Source organism: Corvus moneduloides, chromosome 1 (genome assembly GCF_009650955.1).
Source record: "Corvus moneduloides isolate bCorMon1 chromosome 1, bCorMon1.pri, whole genome shotgun sequence".
Classification (NCBI taxonomy): domain Eukaryota; kingdom Metazoa; phylum Chordata; class Aves; order Passeriformes; family Corvidae; genus Corvus; species Corvus moneduloides.
The window spans coordinates 156502804-156526440 of NC_045476.1; the positions used below are offsets into that span (position 1 = coordinate 156502804).

General features: G+C 38.9%; 1 long non-coding RNA gene across 1 annotated transcript; it reads left to right on the forward strand.

Annotated features, from left to right (window-relative positions):
• Positions 1-8411: 8411 nt before the first annotated feature.
• On the forward strand, positions 8412-16426 carry LOC116455413. Its single transcript, XR_004244379.1, has 3 exons — positions 8412-8509; positions 9396-9520; positions 15811-16426. It is a non-coding gene; the product is annotated as an uncharacterized LOC116455413 (long non-coding RNA).
• Positions 16427-23637: the final 7211 nt, after the last annotated feature.

The window sequence follows — 23637 nt, forward strand, 5'->3', positions numbered from 1 at the left end:
GATGACAAATGATGTTTCAAAGTAATCAGGGCTTGGAATGGACTGATACATATGAGAAAAAGACAATGTATCTTAGAGATTTCTGCTAGTCTTTCTTAAATTTTAAAAGCATTTGCTTAACTTATTCTTTGCATGCTATTTTAAAATATTCACGAGGATCAGTGATGTTCAGGGAGTTCGTACTGAACAGTTGGAAATCTTTCGTGACTGATCTGATCTGACTCACCGTGTCCTCCTCGTAAGTGCAATGTTTGCCATTCCCCAGGGATACCCCCTTTCACAGGGAAAAGTGTAAGAGCAGCACTTTGGAAACGTTATGCAGGAAGACTTTGCATAGCAGTTAAGTACAGTGCAATGTGGCTGAAAACACAGCCTCCCTGATGCCACTGGAAACCTAACAGAGAATTGTAGAGTGGTTTGTGTTGGAAGGAACCTTAAAGATCAGCTAGTTCCAACCATGAGCAGAGGCACCTTCCACTAGACCAGGCTGCTCAGAGCCCCATCCAACCTGGCCATAAACTCCTCCAGGGATGGTGTATCCACCACTTCTCTGGGCAACCTGCTCTAGTGCCTTGCCACTCTCATAGTAAAGAATTTCTTCCTAATAGCTCATCTAAATCTACTGTCTATGCTATTTCAATATAAAACTCTTACCCCTAGTTCTACCACCACACTCCCTGATAAAAAGTCCCTTCCCATCTTTCTTGTAGGCCTCCTCCTAGTACTGGATGGCCACTATAAGGTCTCTGGAACCTTCACTTCTGCAGCGTGCATGACCCCAGCTCTCTCAGCCTGTGCTCAAAGGAGGTGCCCTCTCATCATCTTCATGGTCCTCCTCTGGACCCACCGAAGCAGGTTCATGACCTTCTTGAGATGGCACAGGACTCCAAAGTGGTAACTGGAAATCAGACTGGATACTTTACTAGGAAACTGGATTAAGTAATTGAATAAAATCCTAAGTCTTCAGTAGCTGTAATACATTTCATCCCTATCTGCCATGCACACACCTCAATATGAGGTATTTTCTTCAACTGAGTCCTTTTCTGAAGGGCAAGTTTAATAAGATTACATCATATTGCAGCAAAAGTTAACAGCTTCTCCAGTATCTGAAGTTAATAATTTCTTAAATCATCCTTTAGAAATTTTCCAGACGAAAATAATTTGTCTTAAAACTTTCAACATATTACTCAAACGATTTCTCTCATTTAAAGTACTGTGAACTTCCTAACTAAGGCAATTTCTTTGTTTTTTGCTTTCACATTTATAATTTCACAGTGATGTGGTCATAAATTAAACATCTACAAGTGTTTCCAATCTTTTCTGATTAAACTTTGTTATTTTTAGCTGCATATAAAGGTCTGCAACCAGCTTAAGACCTCTTCTAGATGACATAAAAACTACAATGAATGCCCGTCTCTTACTAGATAGTTTTTAATTTGAGGCATATTCTGTTGGTGATGAGCATGAGTAAATTTCCCATTAGTTTGTATGAATCACTAGTTTATACTGTAACATCCTAATTTCACATCAATTAATTGTGATTATTGGTTTAAGATATTCATGTGGCAAAAGCTTTTGAGAAAGATGAATAATCAAACTATTTTGAAAAGCAGCTGTTTTTTCACAGTTGACAGGAACTTGTACATTTTGTGTGATAGGTATTACAAAAATTTCTGTGGTCATACAGGAACAAAAATATCCCCTGTATTTTTAAACTCTATTGAACTGAGTGCTATATCAGTGAGATTCTGCAGTCTATCTTCTCAATTCATTCACTAAAAATAATTTTAAAAAATTAAATAGGCATTGAGGAGGAGGGGGAAAATACAGAGGAAATTAGAAATTGTGGGTTTTCCTGTGGCAGTTAGATATCAAAGGCCTCCATTATGCTGAAATAAATGGCTACTTTGCAATTGTATCCTCTCTCTGTCAGCAAATAAGGGAGAAGGAAATACAGTGTGCAGCTGATCAAACAGGGAAAGATTGTATAGGTGAAAACATACCTAAAACTTGCTTATAAAGGTAACTGAGGCTTACTTCCCTGTGTGCTCATGCCTGGTACCGAGGACACTGAGAGTTGCTATTGCATGAAACCATGATAACTAGGCTATAGAATCATGGAATCATGGAATGGTTTGGGTTGGAAGGGACCTTAAAAATCATCTTGTTCCAACCCCCTGTCATGGGCAGGGACACTTTTCACTAGAAAATTAGGAAATGTTTCTTACTGCAATGGACATGGACATTCACATCAGTTTAGAGGGAGTTTTCAAGGTGCTTTCATTAGCTCATATTTAATAGTCATTCTTTATTTACCTCTCTAAGCATTCCCCTCTATGAGACTGGCAACTGCTCTAGGAATGAAACTGGCCCCTTTTTGATGTCTCAAGTGCCCAGCTAGGGCAGACAGGGAACATCTGGATCATCTGCTTTACTAGTCATGTGCACTCCACTTTCACCCTATTTTCCTTCTACCTAAAATTCACCCTGTCTTTTCATTTGATCTTCCTACTTATTTCCTCCCTGAAGGCTCAGATTTGCATCCAGTGAAGCCAGTGTGAATGTTATATGAGAAAGTTTAAGCCTTTGGACTGTGATTTAACAAGGTACTTAAGCACATGCCTGGCTTAGCGCACAAGAACCTTCTCATTGAAAGCAGCAGAAAGATTGCTACTGGCCTAATTGGGAACAAGAGTGATCTATGAACCATTATGCAGCTGCTGAATTCCACTGAAGCCATGGCTATATTTCAATGATAGTCTGGGTGTGAGCTCTCTGAACAGTTTATGATGTGCTTGGGAATCTTAAGAATGAAAGCACCTCTATGCCAACTGCACCCAGCCATGGAATTTACTGGTCTAGACCATATATCTGTGGGTCCACAGCCACCAAGAAGCTTGTAAAAAGGAAAAAGGTATTTTGCAGAACAAATTGAGAACTATATCTCCCCAAACTTGAGGGTAATCAGTGAAAAATATTTCTCAAGACTCTCCAGAAAAAATGGAAATTATTTTATGTGTCTCTATCACACGCCAGAATAGGATTTTAAAGCACATCCTGGTACACACATATCCATGCATGCATGCATGTTTACATATAGCAAATTGCACGTACATCTCCTGAGCCTAGCAGGGCAAGACTAGGAATAATATTTCTGAGTTTTCTCAGATTTCTGTTCTCTGATGTTCCAGAAGTGAAACAGTCACTAGTGTTTAACAATAAATTCTTGGAAAAAATGAAAATGATTCGTTTATAAAGGTCAGATATTAGCACAGACAGATGAACTCATCCACAGATACTGTCCTATCTTATTCCTCCACTGTAATATTTAATACTCCTGTAGGAGGTGTTTGATATGTAGGTGATATAGTCATGGCTACAATGTGCAGTCTGTAGGGAAGTGACTATGACCTATGTGAGAGACAAAAAATGTGATGATGAGTAGGAAAAGACAATGCTTGTTTTTGTAGATTGGTGTGATCATCTCACTGCCCTTTACACTCAGGTCAGTTTGTGGCCCATTTAAAGCTGTGAGATCCACACTCCTCCATTTCTTTGATCTGGTACCCACTGTAAAGCATCATAATCCATTGGTTGCCAGGGAAAACATCTATGCCCTAATTCATAGTTCAGTGAAGGACTTGTACTGCTCTGTTGTGACTACACTGCCTTTTACCTACAGGAAAATGTGAGCCTGCAGCAGTGCCAGTGGAAAATCCTGGTCCTCTTCCAGCTCAAGCTGCTCCAAGAGACAGGCTGCAACTCATGACATATATCCCAAGCACAGGAAATACCAGTTTTACACCAGCTACAGTCCCGTGCTCAGAGTACTCAATAGGATGGCTTTTGGGATCCATTTAAAATGGCTTTGGTGTAAATGTAGTATGGACTAGTGGCCATTTAACTCCCACTCTGTGCCTTCCCCTGCACTAGGCTCTGGGTTAAGTGATTCGGAAATGCTGTCATAGTGTTATTGCTGCTGCTTACCCATAAACCCCTAAAAAGTTGTAGCCTAAACCAGTCATTCAACAGCCTCTGCCTTACTCATTGAAGACTGTGCATGCAATGCACACAAGAATAGTGTTAAAACTCTGAGCAAGACAGGCTGCCATGGCTTTAGGGGATCACACGAGACACTGTGTCCATAAATAGGCTATTTTTCTTAGAAACTTAGCAGTCTGTGGTTATTTATCTAAGATCTGTGCACTGTGTCTGGAAAGCAAAGCTTCTTCTTTTAAAGTTGTAGCTGAGGTCTGCATGTCATTTATTGTAAATCAACACAGGAAAACAGCTGAAAAGAATTTCTAATTTAGGCTTTTCACTCTAAACTTTTAAAATAATACTTTCAGTCCTTCTTGGCTACATAATTTGGCACCTGTGCATACCTCTTGCCACAATTTCTTTAAAATACCTTTCTGTTTGTGCCTATTGTTACAATAATTCCCATGACATCTGTGTAAGCAGCCTGAACAGTTACTTTTCTTGAAGGGTTTCATATGAGGTGAAACTTCCAACTAAAAAGCATGCAGAAGCAGCAATTTCAGAAGCATCACATAAGTGCTCAGGCAGACTTATTAGAAAGAAGAGATCTGTGTTATCTTGAAATGTAGTGAAACTCTCCTTTTAAGGGTTATACTTTGACACCAGCAAACACAAATCACTCATTGGTCCAAGAGCTTGTATGCGGAAATTACCAAAGTGCTGCTTCCAGTCTGCAAGTGAGAGCTGGAGAAGAGCAGAAAGATCGCTGTCCCTAAAGGAGTGTACCACTTCTGCAGAGTAGTTAGACCAAGGAAAGCCATCTGCAAACACTGAGTGTTTTGTTATTTGGAACAGCAGTAGTCATCAGCTGGGGAAGGCTGTGGCCTCAACTCTAAAGCAGAGCACTGTCTGATTTGGTCTTTCCCTTAAAGCTGCACATAAAATGTCAAGTGCTTTAGAATTTAGGAAGTGTTCAAGGATGTTTGCCAAAATTTGGACATAAGGACATTGTCTTACTGCTTGTTGACTTTAAAGGACACACCTAAAATTTGCTTACTGGGTAAAAAAGAGGCTAATATTTAAAAGTTAATTGGCTTTACAACGTTATAATTTAGAAGAGATAGGTGTTAAAGAAACTATATTTGCATGTGGGGATGGGAAGGCAAGGGACTACAAACTCAGAACAATTCCAAATATCTGGGCAAAGTCTTAGAGTGATGCTGATGAAAATAACTGAGCAGTTGAGTTCCTCTGCTGCCTCAGGAACACCAGGAGAAATAACAGAGCATCCTCCTGCATCCTCCCAGTCACCTAAACTGCTTTGATAAATGCATTTGGTCATTTCCTCATTTTCCCAATATACCACCTAGTTAATTCTCCCCATGGCCTCTTCAGCCAGCCTTGTGTATTTCCATAGGGTCCCAGTTGAGACCAGTTGATTAAGATGAATTGTGTCCTGAAAAATCTGTTGTTTCTTTGGCTTGCTCTAGAATTCTCAAGCTGCCTTTGATCATTGTTGTTCAAGTTTTGAGGCAGAATATTTTACTTCTGCAGCATGCCACGTGCTCTTATTTTTAGCTTGTTTGGGCAGTTCCTAAAGTGTTTGTTTCTAGTTTAACTAATTTCTTAATAGCTGCATCTGTTGGGTCGGGGCTCAGTTCAGGAAAAACAAAGACTGGATTTTATTGTTTATGAATTCTCCAAGTGCATGGCTCTGCACAGATAACTAGACAGAAAGTCACAATTTCAAAACACTATTGCTAGATGACTTTGGCTCTATTCCAAAAATAATTAGGCACTTAGAAAGCTGATTTTCTATGAAAATCAAGAATAGCAGGAGACCTTTGACTTGAGATCTCAGGCTTGGAAAATGAACTTATGAATATTTGGAATTTTACTCCTGACTGTGATTCAGTAAAAGGCATCTTGTAACCTACTCATTACAAGTAGTCCCATTAAACTCTGTTTACCTCACCATGAGTGAACTGGGTTATGACCTCAGTGGGGACACCAGCAGTGAGTAATTGAAACAGATGGACAGGATGTTAAAAGAGGGAATATTATAATTGTATATGACTATTATCTCAGGGTCTGCTTTTGTTCCTGTATCATCAGCCTGGTAAATATTATTAGTTTCAAATAACTAATAGGAGATAAGTTGGCTTGGTGTGCTTTTCACTCTCTTATCACTTTGTTAATGTGTAGTTACTCGGACTAAAATTGTTTAATCTGTTTCAGGTTCTTTGTGGATATTTCTGTCTGTTTTTACTTCCTTTTGGATTCTTTGAAACTATGATGTGGAGAAGGGGGATAATTGAAGAAGAAGGATAGGGGTAATACTTTTTCCTTCACCCTAGAATTTTTTTGCTGGGAAGCCATTTTGATAGAGGCTTTGGCCCTTACTGGCTTTGAAGCAGGGAATAGAAATTTGGCAAAGGATGGGCTTGCTATGCAGAGTCTTTTGCTGTCTTTGTAAAAACACGGCCAAATCATGTGTGTCTGAAAATAATAGCTTTCCACAAACTGAGACATTGTTTAAGATCAGAGGAATCAGTTCCCTGTATTGACAGAACAGGCCTCATCCCAACTGGGAACAAGGACACCCATTACCAGAGCTGCAAGGTGGAGCAAGACTTCTTTGGAACCGGTCTTCCTTGTATCTTGTTCTCTGGGACCATGGTGGCAGTAGTCATGGAAAATTCAAAAAGATTGATTGTCTCTTCTGTTAGAGTTCCCTCTGCTGATGCCACCACTAGACCTATGTCCAGCTGAACCGAGGGTATGAGTGGAGGTGAGAACACACTGTCCAGTACCTCTGTCAGGAGGAAGAGATGAATCTCATTAGGAAGTCTCAAACATGAGAACATTGCAGCTGCATTGAAGATTCGTCCAGAAATCAATCTACTTGCCAAAATCAGTGTCCACTTTCAATCAAAATCCCCAAATTAATTTGTGCCATCATTTTAAATTTTATATGCTACTCTCTTAAAAGTGGAAGAAGAAAATGGGCTCTCCACTCTTCAGAACTTCAAGGAAAACCTGGTCTGAAACATTTGCTTCTCTTAGCTGGAGTTTTGCCAGCTTATCAAAGCTAATATCCCTCCTTCTGCAAATAAATGCCAAGGGATCTTTAATTAGCTAAAATGACCGGTAGTCAGGACCTTGATTTCTCACTTAATCTGAAAATAGCACAGTGTCCCTTAGCATACTGCTAGAACATTGGCACTGTACCAACAGAGAGAATATAGTGCCATTTATTTAATCATACACTTCCTGCAGCTTCTCCTACATTTCTAGTTGAGTTCATCCCAACAGCTGGAAAAGGGCATTGTAGTTTCTACAGCTTGTGGTGAGGGAATTCATGCTTTCTTTGGTAATTGCTTGTAGGGCTGTTTCAGATCTTTTGGGTTTGTTCACTCGAACGTTAATACAGCAAACTCTAGTGGTCAGTATGGTGCAGTGGAAAGGAGTGAAAAAGGCAGTCCCAACCTATCTGCTATGATTTATCCACCGGTGAAACTTGGACTCCACCCCTTGTACTTGTTTTACACCACAGACTGCTGTTCTTAGCACAACTCTTTAAACTAACACCTGCAACAGCAGAGAGTAAAGACTGAGCAAGACATTTGCAGGCGTCTCAGTGAGGTGTACCAAAATCTCTGCAAGTAGTCATAGGACCACTGTACTAGCAACCTGATGAGTGTGCCTGCAGGAATGCTTCATTCCCACAGCTTCTAAGAATAGATGGGAAAGCTCTAACCTTGCAGATTGGCTCATCCTTGCTTTAGGTGCTAAGTCAGAATTAACAGAATTTAATAACTTCTAAGTATCATTTTAATATATCTCTCATCTTGAGGTACTCATCAGTGGATCACAGTAACATAGCAAATGCTGGCATGAGCAGTTCTTAAAACAGCTAATTGCTGTGTCCTGCAGGAAAGACATCCCAGTGTCAGTGAAGGCTGTAGAGTGGGTGCAGCAGGGAGCAGAATGTTGTGGTAGAATTGGACACAATGGGAACATGCTGCCAAGGGCCAACTTCCTGGCTTTGCACAAAGACTTGTGACCCATTTTAGCAGAGATCTGTTTGGTTTTGATTTTAACTGGCAGTGCTAAAGTGGAAATAAAAAAAAAAGAAAAGAAGGCTATAATGAAAGCCAAATATTCTAGTATAAATAAGTATAATCCTGTCCCAATCAACAGAGACTGGCTTAATTCAAAGGTAGACATCTACATGGATGTCAAGTAGTTCTCTCCTTACCTATAACTCATCTCTTGGAAGAAACAGCAATAGGATGTCACGTCACTGTTAACTAGAGTCTGAATGTGAAGACCCCACAGCTGCCTTTTATTTCCTTATATTTCTGGGCTGGACAGTGCAAGACAAGTTCATTCCAGGAAGGGCAGGGTGTGGGGAGGGTGGGGACTGCTAAAGTTTCCACCTATTTTTCTGTTTAGCAGCTTGTCCTGCTCTCACCAGCACTGCAGTGCAGGGCCTGTTTTCCATGGCTTCTGACTTCCAACACAGGTAACCAACCATACATTTAAATTTCTTAATGCTTCTGCTCTACACTTGAACAATTTCTTCCCATGGAATCACACTAGCACCAGTAAAGTTTTTCTAAGGAGATCCTGAAGCCTCAAAGCACCACTGTGAGTAGAAAAGGAAAATATTTTTATGCCCAGTTTACAGACAGGGAAGTAGGAATTCTTAAATTACTTCCTCAGCATCATTGTAAAACTAGGCTTACATGAAGAATGAGTTAGAATGAGAGCACAGAGGTTTTGTCTTCCAGCCCTGTATTTATTTCCATGTTTCTCTCTTTCAAAAGACTCTACGTCATAATTAAATTAACAACAAATATGATTAAAGTAAGTGGTTCAGTTAAGGTTTTCTGCAACATTACATATAGAGACTGCTTTCAAGTAAGAGTCAGTTTTTCTTTCTTTTTCCTTTTTTTTTTCTGCAGTAAGCCTCCATTTCCTGCTTTCTTTGAAAAATTGTACTACGAATTATCAGGAGGCCACATATTCTAGCATTCAGCAGGAGCTGCCAAACCTGCAGTAAATATTCTTTTTAAAGTAACATCTTGCGTGTTTCGCTTCACACATGGCCCCTGGAGCTTGTAGGTCATGCACAAATACAATGGTGGTCTTTCATGACCACAAGAGTTTCTAAATTGCTGTGTTTTGCATTCTCTCTATCTGTGTGACTTATTCTGGTCTTATAACTTTGCAAAGAATGACCCTGGCATATTCAGAATTTTGCGATTCACACCTCTCTTCCCTCAAATGTGAAATGAATTGGCTCACAGCTCTTTGCAGGATTGTGTGTAATTCAGTTTCGGGGGTTACTAATGTTCTTAGAGGTCTTTTACAAGCTAAATTATTCTATGATTCTGCATCTGCTCTAGGTCATACCCAGTGTCCATCTAGCGCAGTGACCTCCTGGTAGCAATGTCCATGCAAGGAACTATTGAAGAAAGTAAGAAAAGAGCAAATACACCGAGTCTCTGCAACCTCCCAGCTTCTAGGTCAAGTGAGTAATTGTATAATTTTCTGATGTGAGCTGCATTGCACCCAGAACCATAGGTATGGCAAAAGAAGATTATAAAGAAAGGATTGGGGGTAATTTTGATAAGTATAAACCACATGTTTTCAGCCCCTACTGTGTCAAAGCTGGACATGGAAATGATTGATTGGCTAAGAGTAAAAAATGGAATTCACAAAAGCTCAGGCCCTTCCTTTCCATGAGGTTTTGTGGCTACAGGGATTCATGGCTACAGGAATTGGAAGACCAGGATTACAAGAACTAAGAAAATCTGTGCAGATTAAGAACTACAGATTTTTACCCAATATTGATATATGCTTAAATCTTAATTTTTTTGTTCCCCCAGAAAGAGTAAATGAAGATTTCTAATTTTTTTTAACTTCAAGTTATTAATATCAACAATGCATTTAAATTATAATTAAGTCACTGCAAACTCCTTAGGTTCAAGGATTTCTAGCACTCATTATTCTGAGTGCTTATAAGTATAAGCATTGACTATCTACATTCTACCTGAGCACTGAAAGGTCCCACACAGGCCACTGTTGATCCTGATGTCTTGTAGCTGTTTGTGGGACTTCTAAAGAAATGAATGGTGACATTTACAAATAAAAAAGCACATGGATCCCAGCAGATTAGTGCACCAGTCTCTTGCTTTGAGGTTTGGTATCAAAAGAACTGAAAAACTTTTTTAAAATGCAAGTGAAAACAAGTCTTACTTGGAACCTTAGAACACCAAAATTTGATCTATTGTTATGTCTTTTTTTCTTTAATATTTAGTGCTACATACACAGGAGAAGTTTGCATGGTGTTACTGCAAATTCAAACCCAGTTATCAGATCAAACTGTTTATCTACTCTGCAAGTGTGATAACAATAAGATCACAAAAATGCCATTTAGGGTTTTTCAAACCATGTTCTTGGTTTCCCACATAGTACTCTATAGATCCACAGTGGCCCTTTCCTGAGTTCAGTCAAGCAAAGAAATAGTCCACAGCACAGGATTCCTACAAGGCCTCTACTGAGATCCAGAAGTATACTTCCTGGAGAAAAGGTTTATAAAAGCTATGCATTAAAGAGGTTCATAGCTGGTGAAACTCTAGATATCTAGTTTTAAACCAAATAACACAAAAAATACATTCCCCATGTAATGTTATCAAAAATCTGGCCACTGACTCCTCTACAAGTCTATCAGGAGATAAGACTATTGATCTAGTAATCTGATTTCTTTGTACTGTTTAATTTCCTTTACATCTCCCTACATAAAAGCAGGTATTTCAGAAGGGGAGCCCTTTATTTGAAAACTTTGAGTCAGGAAGAAATCATTGCTTCGTGGTTAAGGCACTATATTTTTTCAGCACTAGTACTGTCCAAAAGTATCCACTATTTTTTTTCTGAATTTGTTCAATACCAGTTTCTCTTAAGGTGACTCTACAAAGGCTTCTTTGGACCCAATTTTTCTCTCTACAAGAAATTCCTGGTTGGAATTGCATTCTTTGTATAAATAGTTTCTGTGTGTTCTTACTCAAACCAGTCTCTGTCATCACTCTCTTTCATCACAACACAAATTGTTTCTGTAGCATCATATCTGGATCTGTTCTTTCCATAGGAAGCCAAAAGATAATGACAAAGGATTATCAACATTGCTTAAAAACAAGAGGAATTCTCCTTGTTTCTTCCGTGTCTTTCTAACACAAGTGTCTTCTGAGTTGCTAAAGCTCCACATAATTTCTAAGATGGACACATTTACAATAAGTGAAAAATTATTCTTAGTGGCTTGAGTTTTAGATCCACTCTTCCTTCCATGGACAATTGGAATAAGTGGTATGGACTGCAGTTTTCCTCTCTTTGTTTTGGAGGACACAGTGCTCACTTTTCAATCTTCAGGTTTTCACTCTTATTCAAAAGGGATGTGCAGCAGCCCTTAAATACAGAGCATAAACAGGTCCCTGGAGTCATCACAATGGTCAAAATTGTAGATGTACAGCCAAAGACCTACTAATGGTTTAATTCCTACTAAATGAGGAAAAGAGAATTTTGGAAGCCTAAACTTACAACTCACTTTCAATCAATCAATGTCCAATCTCTTTGAGAGCCAAAATTACAGAAAATCTTTTAAGTTTACATTTATTTTGTATGGTAGTTTGCTAGATAGATCAGACATTTCAATCCTTTTTAAATGTTCCACCCTTATCCTTTCATGTGTTGGCCAAACAAAGCCCCATGAAACAATTCTGAGTGTGCAAACTGATCAAAGAAGCTGATACTGATTTTTTTTGTAAAAACAGTTTGTCTGTATGATGCCAAACTGGCTATAATTTCAGTGTAGCTTGAATAGGGTTCCTTGTTTAGGGAATAGAAGTTGAGTTTTGTATTTGACCTTCAATGAATTCCAGGTGAATATTTTACAGTTTTGATGAATATTGAACATTTTTGCTAGCAGTAGTTCCTGAAAGGTATTAATTTATAACTCCATACCATGCTGGCTCTTTACAGTATATCAGTTTTAGGAATGCCAGAATAGACCCAGCACGATCTTTGACATCTCTGATATATGATGTGGAATAATGGCATGTTGCTGAGTAATCTGATTGACAAACTGAAACAGGCAATCAGGTACACATATCTGTCTATATTTTTCTCTTTAGCATTGTCTTGACTTCAATCTGCCTCGATTTGTGGTGAAGGGATTCTGCATTGCAGCTTAAATAAAGCTTGGTTAAAATCAAGTGAGTAAAATTTCATCATTAAAAGTGGAGGACTAGCTTGCTAAAACACAGGAAAAATGTACATAGATTTTAGGGAACTGTTTTGGTTCAAAACTCAAAAATAAAACCTGTGTATTGAAAATAAGTGATTTGATTTCAAAATTGCAGTGCTTTGCTTACTTAATTTAAACAAAATTTTGATAATAATAAACTTAGTAATATCGAGCAGTTTCAAACTGTGGTGAAACAAAATGTTCTGCATTGAGTTCACACAAAGGAACTGAATTTGTTTTACAAAGTTATTCCTTGTAATTTTTTTTATGGTGATTCAAACCTAAATTGTCAGAAATTTTCAAAACAAATATTAAATAACCCCAAATATTCCCTCAGTTGTAACAGTGAAAAAATTTACCATGAACCAAAAAATACAGAGTTTTATGTCAGGTCGCTGCAAGAGAAATAGATTTCATGTACAATGCATAGTAGTGGGTGATGTTTGTGAGCAAGGAAACAATTGACTCACCAAGTACAACTGCTTAATGAGGCTTTTTAAAAAGACCACTGTCATAATATTTATCTCATGAACTGGTTTTGTTTACAGATTATTTAAGAATAGCTTTTAGTATGTTTAAAGTTATTCACTGATGTATTTTTTGTTTAAAAGAATGATAGGGTTCCTCATAATACCGATTCCTAAAAAAGGGATTAGATCTATGAAATGGACTAGTGTGGAGTGTTTTAATATTGAATATGGGCCTTCTCTTTTATTACACATTTCCTCTGTGTATAGTATTCTAAGTTGCAACAGTTACAACAACATTTCTGCTTCTTGTTTTGAGGTCAAGAACAGCAGCACCTAAAACATAGATGATGAATCCCAGCACAATCATCCCCAACACCTCAGCCAGGTGCTTATATTCTTTAGACTGTCAATAGAGAGAAAGGATTATCTCAGGAAGCCAGGGAAGAATGTGTGGAAGTGTAGACAGGGTGCTGCTAAGAGTCACCAACAGCAAATGGCCAGGAGCATATCCCCACTGAGTGTCCCTGCAACTCACGACTCACTACTCAGTCCCTGCAACCCCTGCACCCTCTTCTGAGGTTAAATAACCTTCATAGCAACATCCCCACTGTGTAAAAGGGGATGTGACACCAGTGTCCACTTCTTTCATGGTAGCTTAACAACTACTAAAACTAGGAGACCTTTGGTATGCAGGCATGTTGATGTGTAACTTCAGCACTGTGGGCTGGCCTTCACCACCAGGCTGTTGAATATTTGGAAGAATCAGAATGAGCAGAATTACCTTCCACATCTCTTGTTGAGATTGATTACTCAGATATGCACAGACAAGGCTTGAAGCAAATGAGAATTTGGCAGGGGCAGGGGAGGGAATAGTAGTTAGAGAACAGCTGAGAATCGGCAAGCATGGCATTCTGGTACCTGGAAGTTTGTACATCCAACACCCATTTGATAAAAGACAGATACTGTGGGAGGGAGAGAATATTCTTGTATCTGAGACTGTTGACTGAAAATCCTGGTCCTATGGAGCAAAGTTAACTCTTTGCAATGGTAAGAGAGAGATACAGGATGGAAGGATTCAAAGCCAAAATGAGGCTAGAGAGTGGAAATTAGAGAATAGACTAGGCTAGAAAAATTTAAGCTGTAAGGAAGATACAGTGACCATCTAGTCCAACTGCCTGGCCATTTCAGGAATGACTAGAAGTTAAAACATCTTATTAATTACATTGTCCAAATGCCTCTTAAACACTGGCAGGCTTGGGGCATCAATCACATCTCTAGGAACCCTGTTTCAGTGTTTGATCACCTTCTCGTTAAAGATATCTCAACCCCAGGAGGAACAACTCAGCTCTCCATCTCCCCCTCCCCTCCTCAGGAAGCAGTTAGAGAGCACCTGGTCACCCCTCAGCCTCCTCTACTCCAAACCAGACAAGCCCAGAGCCCACAGCTGCTCCTCACAGGACATGACTTCCAGCCCTTTCACTGGCTTTGTTGCCCTCCTTGGGATGGATTCAAGGACCTTCACATCCTTCTTCAGTTGGTGGGTCTCAGCCCTGCGCTCAGGGCTCCAAGGCTGAGAACAGTGGGATAACCCTCTTTTTCCCAGCTGGTCATGCTGGGAAACCCAGGATGGGGTTTGCCCCCAGAGCTGCCTGGGCTCACTGCTGGCTCCTGGAGAGCTGCTGCCAACCTGCACCCAGATCCCTGTCTGCAGGGCTGATCTCCAGCCACTGCTCTCCCAATTCATACTTGTGCCCATTGTTGCTGCATCCCCCATGCAGACTATGGCATTTGATCTTGTTAAATTTGGTTCCATTAATCATTGCTCAGTGCTCCAACCACCCTATCACCCTCTTCAAGGGGGACCACCTCCCAGTTTAGGATTACCAGCCAGCTTGCTAGTGGTCCATTCAATTACCCCTTTGGGTTTTCTACTCCCTCTACTTGCACTGAAGAATGTATCCCTTTATTTTGCCTTAGCCTGTTGTGATCAGTGGAGTAATACTGATTTATATGCAGGAGAGGTATTGTTAACATTAACCATGTAATGGTTCATGTAATATCTGGGACAATTTATGAATCATTTACTAAATGAAAGTAGAGTACGGCTAGATTGACCTGGAACATATCTGTACCCTGCTATTTCAGGTAAATAAGTTTTGGGATCTAGTTTGCTGGACCTGTGACATCTTGGAGAAAAAACAGTGTCTTAATTTTAGCTTAACAGTGCCTTCTCTTTGGAAGAATCCTAAAGTTCCTCTGTACAAATGACTTCTCTTTCTTTCTGTACATTTGGCAAGGATTTAAAAACAGGAATTTTCTCCCTCCATTACAATTTTTCCGTAGCTACTTTGCACATAACGGTGTTTTGATCTGAGAAAACAAATATTTAAGAAGAGACATGAGAGGAACGTGACAGTGTGACTTCTTCTATTAACTTCTTTTGTGCTAGGAAACAGTTGCTTGTTCTCAAGATCTTCAAAACAAACAGAAAGACAATCCATTGAGAAAGGTTACAGAATAAAATCCAGATCTCTCCCCTGCTTTCCCCAATATAAATGATACTGTTTTCTACAGAATAACAATCCAGATCTTAATATGGGAAAAAGAACCCCCAAAACAGGAAATGCATGCTTCACTTGCTCTGTTCAGGCACTTCAACAGACAAAGATGCTCAAAATCTGAACTGATGAGTTTCTTTGGCAGTGATTATCCCACAATAGCATTTCATTAAGTCGTGTGGGGGATTTCCTCTTTACTTCCGCTCCAGGCTTACTCACAGATCCCACAGATGCAGATCTCTCAAATGACAGCCTTTTTTTTCTCTTCCCAAACCTCCAAGAATTTAAAGATTCCTTTTAGAATAATAAATTTCCCTTTTATTGTGACTCAGATTTATTCAGCCCAATCCAGCCTGTGCAAACACACATGCAGCTTTAAATTAGCATTTGTGAACAAGCTGGGTTTCTTTGGCTGTTTGCTGAGACTTGGCAGTTCACTTCCTTGAGGAAAAAAGAAAGAGAGATTCACGTCTATTTATGGCTTGATTTTCAGACATGCTGAGTACCTCCTGTGGACTTTGAGAGCTGTTCCTCTGGAAATCAGGTCACTGATGTGATGCTGGAAGGAGAAAGCACAAGGAAAAAGAAGTACTCTGATTTTCAAACACAAGTGTTTGTACAGTTCAGGGAAGAGAATAAAATGAATAAATAAACCTGTTTTAAAATACCTTGTTTGGAACCATGACTGAGCTCCATATTTCAGACTGAATTCACAACTGAAAAATGCCTGTGTGCACAAAAGCACTGACAGTCAACCTATTTTGTAGCATGACCAGAGTATTTCTTGCTTCTCCCCCCAGCCAGCTTGCTAGTAAATCACTAAAAGCTTTACCAGCGCATGTTCAGCACTGGATGGAGAGGTTCTTGTTCTCCTACCTACCTCAGGTGCCTGTTACTGCCTCCAGCCAGAGGTTCCTGTCCTCTCAGCATGGTACAGAGCAGTTGCTCAGTGGAAACAATCACCAAGTTATTCAGTCTGAGTAGACCAGCTAATACATTTTTAAAAGTAGCTCTTTGACTAAAGTGCAGTAGGCAGTGCACATGTCACCTCTCAGCTGTGGGATCTGACCAGGGTGGTGTTCTTCACCAGAGGTAATATCTTGTCTTAGTTAGTTTTAAAAGGCTTTTTTTAACCCAGATTTTTTTCTCTGTGGCACCCAACATTAAAACACAGCAGCACAGAGAGTAGTTGTTATAAATCCAAACTACTAAAGGATTTTTAAAAAGGAATGTTTTTCAAAACTTGAGATAGTCTGTTCATAAAGCAAACCTAAAATTTAGGCCCCATCTATACTACATGTAATTGCATTGCAACGATGCACTGGTCCATTTCTTATTATGCATTAAAAAAGTTGTATATACATTGCATACTTTTATTCCCTCACCATCTGATAAGGCAGTGTTAAAGGTGAGATTTCCAAAGGTATTTAATATCCAAAAGTGAGAATTTCTGTTTTTTAAGGACATTATAGTTTTAGGTAAGTTGTTTTGTCTAACAGACTTCAATTAAAAAATTAATAAACAAACCCAAACCAACCTATATTTTTGGGATATATAACTTCTTTTAGCTTTTCTATAATTGGAAGATATTAACAAAAGTGTGACAGTTTTATAAATTTTCAATGCAATTTAGTATAAACATATTCATGCAAAATAGGCCCAGTGATTTCTGTTCTTCATTAACTCTCAGATACTCCTCAGTGTCAACAAGAATCAAGCATTCAGACCTCTCCAATACCTCTAAATTCCTCAGTAAATATTTAAATTCTGTGGCTGCTTTTCTAGGTCACGTTCCCTTAAATGGAACAGGAACAATTGCTATCAAGGAAAAATACTGAAAAAAAAAAAGAGTAAGTTTGTTGGTTTGGATCTCCCTGCAGGACAGAACGAGGCTAATAATTTCATTGCCAATAGATGCCAATAGAATAAAACACCTTGCGAATTGTTTTTTACTGATTAAAGAAAAACCAACACCCACCCCCCAACAAACAAACAAAAAACAAACAAAACAAACAAAAGAGGTTTTTTTGCCAATTGTCTGCAAATATGCAATAATTAGGATTTGGAATAAAAGCCCAAGTGTGTAAAGCTGCTTCTGAGTGTCTGACCTGCATCCTAGTCCTGCCAGGTGGGTTTGAAACAAATTTCATGAAGTAAGGGATGAGTGGAAGAGTAACTCTTATATTTCTGTCACCTACCTATGGAAGATATAGCATCTTCCATAGCCTTTTCTTCTCTAATAAAAACAGTGTAGAGATGTCTTGTGGAAGTTGCTTGAAAAGCTCTTTAAACAACATTATGAGAATTAGAAAACCTGTTTATGACAAAAGAGGAGTGAGATAACTTTAGACAAATATTGCCACACTGAAAAGCAATTTATATTGCAAGATTCAATAGTCCACCTGAAATGTTCAAAAACAACAATTTTTAAAGCAGAAATTTCAGCAATTGCAATCTGAGCTGGATATACAATTTTAAAAAAGCAGTCTCTATGTATACAGGAAATTTAAAAGATTGTTATCCAAACCTGTTCTGTTTCTTTTGTGCAAGAGCATCCACAGTAGGTTGGAGTGCTCCCTGCCCAAAGAGCTCTCTTGCACTACACAGCTGTGCAGAGATCAGAGGAGGGCAACAGCAACAGGGATTTACTACGCATGATATCTTACAGGTGTAGCAGTTCAAAGTAGAAGTCAAATAAAAGTAATTGAGGGAAAATGAGTATTGCTTATGTTTGAAAAGACACCAATATCTTGATCTTTAAGTAATAAATCAGATCTTTAGCTACTGATACATTTTAAACCGTAAGTTACTTACATCTGTTTATTGGCTAAAATAATTTTGAGCCAAACTCTGCATTTCTTCTGGCTTCTGTCATTGTTTCTTTCCAGGAAGACTCTTGGCTGACTGGGTGACTGATTGGTAAGAATGAAAATGCAAGATGCATGTAATGACAGGGTTAGGAGGGCTGGGTTTTCCTCCTGGTTTTACTCCCAGAGTCTATGTGATTTTGGACAACTCAGTGCAGCTTCCAGTGCTTTGTTTCTCTGGAAGATTAAATTCCAGATGTTTTTATTGAAACATTTCCAGGCATACAACACCTAGCAGTACTGAACTTCCAAGCAAACTCCACTATGTTATCCAGTTTCAGACAAAACTCCAGACAAAGCCAAAAACCTCTCTCAGCCTAGTCCATACTTTATAACTAGAGAACTCTTTGATTCCACTTTATTTCTCAATATTAAGCAAACAGTAATTCCTAGAAATGTTGTTCTCATATTGTATTACAATTATGGTCAAATAAAGAACATAATTCAAGCATGAAGATTGGAAGATGTCCTGAGATTATTTAAAACAACATCATGTCTCAATGTTTGAAAGTCTCTGTCCAGGCCTAAAAAAGATTGCTAAAATTATTATCTCTTTCCAAAAGGTCTAAAACTTTGTCACACTTCTTGAAATCTCTTCTGATCCTGAAATCATTTATTGTTGATGATGGCTTTTTATTATTAAATGTTGAAGACCTCAAGAAAGAACTCATGTCAGGTTCAAGAGGCTGGATGTTATCATACAGAAGGGAGGATTTTCCTTTTTATGGTATATGTTTTTAATATCTCTCCACCTCTCAGGACCTGTTTATGGCCTACTTGAAGCTTTTCTCTTCTTTCTTCAGCAGAGATGATGTCCTGCATCTTAATACTTGTGACTTTCTCTCACTGCTCTACTCATACTAACTCTCAAACATATTTATATATCTGCTCTTGAAAATTCAGATATACCAAAACCCCTGCAAGAAATCAATCAATCCAAACATGATGTTGTACTTGCTTTCTTCGGGTGAGATCTGATTTTGTGCTGTTTCTTCTTCTTGTCCTTTCTTGTTGTAGAGGAGTTGGATTAGGTGATCTTTAAAGGTCCCTTCCAATCCAAATTATTCTATGATTCTATAACTCTTGGGGAGTTAAAAATGGTGATGTATTTTTCCAGGTGTAGTGGTTTGGTCAAAAATACTCATTACTTACTTATTTACCTTCTGTGAGATAAGAATTAGGAGAAAGCCAAGCAGGCACAAAACTTAAAAGAATATAAAGAAGTTTATTAACAGACCTAAAAGGAAGGAAAAAAAATCATACCGCACCTTCAGAACACTTCTCCTCGCTCCCTCTTTCTCCCTTCTCCCACTGACAAAGTAAAAAAGACAACCCTTGAGATTTTCAGTCTGTTTACCACTTCCATAATAACCTTGTTCAGTTCATTTAGGGATAGGAGTCTCTCTTGCTCATGCTATGGAGACATCTCCACAAGAAACAGTTCTCTCATGCCTTCAATGTCACAGCGAGACAGCTGCCTGGGTTGGTTCTCTGCTCGCGTGTGAAAGTCCCTTCCCCCGACTTGCAGCTTTTCCCACAACTGCTTTCGAGGGTCCAGTCTTGAGCTACTAGGGTAGCATTTTAAGGTTGAGCTGTTCAAAACCAAAGGTTCTCTTCACCCATCTCTGGGAGCATCTTCATCTCTAGGAATAGAGGCCCTCCCCCTTCCCTGGGAGGAAAAAGGTCCTCATCATCTTCATCTCTAGGAGTGTCTCTGGGAATAGCTCTAGGAACAAAGGTCTTCTCCTTCCGATTGGAGCAACAGTCCTCATCACTTCCATCTCTCCTTGTTCAAACTTCTCATCAAATCACAGCTGCTTCAACATTTGCTTATTTTGGCACAGGTACTTTTGCTCACAAGTACAAGTTGAACGCTCCACCCCCATGCTTTCATGAAATTACAACGGGTACTCTGATACATCATAGTCCATCACCACCGTAGCTTTACAACAGAATTTCAGCTTTAAGCATCTCCTCTTTCTCCTCCCTCAGGTTTTCAGCTCTTCACAGCACTAAAGGGTTAATCTCACCCAGGCCTTGCAGCTGGAATTTTGCTTATCGCTGTTGGTCACATGATCTTTGCCGGCAGTGGGGCAGTTTCAGCTGAATCTTTGGCCGCACTGGGGGGAGGGGGGTAGCCAGGCTGCACCGTCTGCATGTAACAGGGCTGTGGGGGGCCGCGGGTGGAACAGGGCCACACGACTCCAGGATGGCTGTGTCCCAGTCTGGCCCGGGCCAAGCAGGGCCCAGCCCAGGCCCGCTGGGCCTCATGGGCCCTGCCCTGTACCTGTCCCAGGGCTGGAAGCGAGAGAGAGCTTCCCGGGGTTTGTCCATTCTTAAATGTGGACCACAGAGGCGGTAAAAATTTTTAAGTGGCTTAAAAAATTGTCAATATTCGAACTAGCCAGTTGATAGGTTCTGTTAGGTCATAGAGGAAGCTGTAAGCACCTCTTTGCAAGAAAATCACTTCTGTAGCTATGCTAACCTATGACACCAGGCATAATATCTGTAGTTTGTAGACAAACCTTCAGCAAACAAGTCTGCCTCACCCTGAGCAGTGAAACAAGGTGTTAAACACCATAGTTTGAGCAGGTGCTAGAGGTATGATTAAAGAGTTCCTCCTGGATCCTTCCAGGGTGGTCCTCCTGAGTCAGCTCAGGAAAACCCCTTCACTTCCCTGGATGGCCTCAGTGCCCAACCAAGCTTGCTTCTGCCTAGGTAGAGCACAGTTATCAGTCATGGCAAGTACTGCTCATCACTACAGATGTTTATGCTTTTTCTTCACACATTCTAGTCATTAGTGAAATAGTTAACCTTGTTGCTATTTGCATTGACATCACCAGACTTCACTTTAATGTTCACTGGAAAGCAGGGAGATAGTTCCAATTTATATTATTCTCTGAATACTCAGCAGATTTTTGTACCAATTACAATCTCTTCAGCTAGAGGTTTACTCTAAAAGACCCTGGGACAAAACAGTACTACTGACATAGCAAACCTAAGTAATTTGTGCGGGTTTAGACATAGGCAAGAAAATTGTGATTAAAAACAAAAATAAACAAATCCCAAAAATTTTAAATGCACCAAGATCTTAAAATAGGAGTGAGAGAAAGAAAGGAATTCTATGAATCCTAAAATTAGAGCAGGAAGTTGTGAAGATTTTTTTCTCTATTTTTTTTTGTAATTATAGATCCAAAAAACAGGTTCTGAGTTACTTTTCTGCTAGAAAATAACAAACAGAACCATTTACACATTAATTTGGTCTGGTTTTGCCATGTTTCTTACCAATTTTTCTGTGAAAACCCTTCCCCTTAATATCTCCCACGGTTTGAACTACTTATCCACAGGTGGTAAAATATTTGCTGGTTTGAGATATAGAGTGATATTGCCCACTCTCTCCACCCACATGTCTATGGGTTCTGAAAACCAGTCAGCCAAAAAGACAGGTTTGTTTGTATGTCTCCAGTCTCTTCACCCCTACAGCAGTCTACAAAAAAAGGAAGGGTGAACTGACCTTCTTTAAGTGAGCAGTGATGTAATGGTGCTTGTTAATAGAGTCTCAGGGGTATCACGATTGCAGGACTTTCCATTAGAGTTCCTTTTCTGGGCCTTCTCCAAGAAACAAATGCAACTGTAATCACCTCATGTGCTGCAATGGAAACAGCCCCAGAGTATCACTCCAGTGTTTCGAATCAGGGAAGCCTAGAAAATTAGCAAAATTATGCTGTGTGTTTTAATAGTGATTTCCTGCAGTACTTTCCTACATCTTCCACTGCCTTGCAAGAGTTCCTGATGTTTTTAAGAAAATACTGAGTTTTTGGAGAGGACAAGAAAAAAATGCACATAAAATTTTGCAAAATAAAAGAAGAGAAAAGCTAGAAATAACAGATTTTATGAGGTACCACTACACTGTTCCAGTTTCCTGTTACTGCAGGCAATAAGAAATCATGTAATCCCCTTCACAAATAGAACAATCTCCACCCTCAATCTCCTTCAATTACTTTGTATGTATTTTGGAAAACTGTTCAAGAACCTCACTCCTGTGAATAGTGGAAACATTATTGTTACTAATTTGTCATTGTTCAAGACCAGATTTGTTTTTGTCTCTGTCAGTTTCAATTGATTTTCTACATTTTACTCAAACAGTTCATTGTCTTTGTGAAATCTCCTTTTTTTTTTTATTTTCACCTTTTAAGTGTTCTCATTCATGCTGTTTCCTGACTTCATGTCAGTGGCAAATTTTGCTAGTCTCTTACTATTGTATTTTTGTCATAGTATCTAATAAAAATACTAAGTAAGATGCATTTCAAAACAATTTCTAGAGGAACTCCCAATTTAACCCAGTTCATGGGTTTAGAGTCTTCAACTAGCTCCTTACTGGATTTAGGACTCATTTATTAATTTACATGTTTTCCAGTTTAATTTATGGCTTCCCATGTAACAATTCACGATGTTGAAAACCAAACAAATTTAATCTACCAAAGTTTCCTAATCTAAAAATCATTCCTCATTAAGAGATATGGAGCTATTCTGGCTCAGTCTGGGTTTGGTACATTCAAGTGACATCTCTTGCATGACTTTAAATATTTATTATAAAACACTGCATAGTTAAGATCAAACTAACTTTAAAAATATTCTCTTACTCATTTGATATTTTCTCACAAAGTTGTTCTCAGGAGAAGAACTTTAAAGAAGAAAAGTGGTGTTTGTCAGTGATGTTTAACAGCTGGCAATAGAATGGATAGAGGGCCTCATCCACAGTATGTGTAAGTCAGCTGGAATCTTTCCACTGACTTATCAATCTGCAGGTCAGTCTTACAGTAGTCTAGAAAATCACCACTTCTTTTTAAATTTTGTTATCAGCAAAAACACTGTGGCCCTGCTCCTAAGACAGACAAGGAATGCATATAGCTTTATAAGACAGAAGAGATTTTTTTTGCTGGTTATTTAGTAACTAATTTTCCCATCATTATTTCTAGCTAAAATTTTCAGTATTTTTAAGGAACGCATTACACTCATATGTTGATGAATTGTCTAGTCTGAAAAAATTTCCATCTTTAACTTTCAAGACTGTAATTTCAGAAAATATTGCTTCTGGACTTCATGTATAAATAAAGAACAAAACAAGTACTGTGGGATTATGTCCAAGTTCTTATGGAGCAGTCACAGCAATAACAGCACTTGTTAACAAAATATAGTTTTATATTATTAAAGAAACATTCAGTATCTAATGCAATCGTTTAGGGTCAGAAATTGAGTTATATCATTGATTAATAAAAACACTGTCACTTGCTCATATTTAGGGCATTTAGGTTCATCCATAAATAGTGTTTAGAACAGGAATGTTTCCTTCAAGGTTGAATTTTGTATTGCTCCCTTAAGCAGTTAACACATCGCATTAAAACAGTCCATAGTCAGAAATTCCCTGAATCCTCAGCCCAGTGAAACAGTGC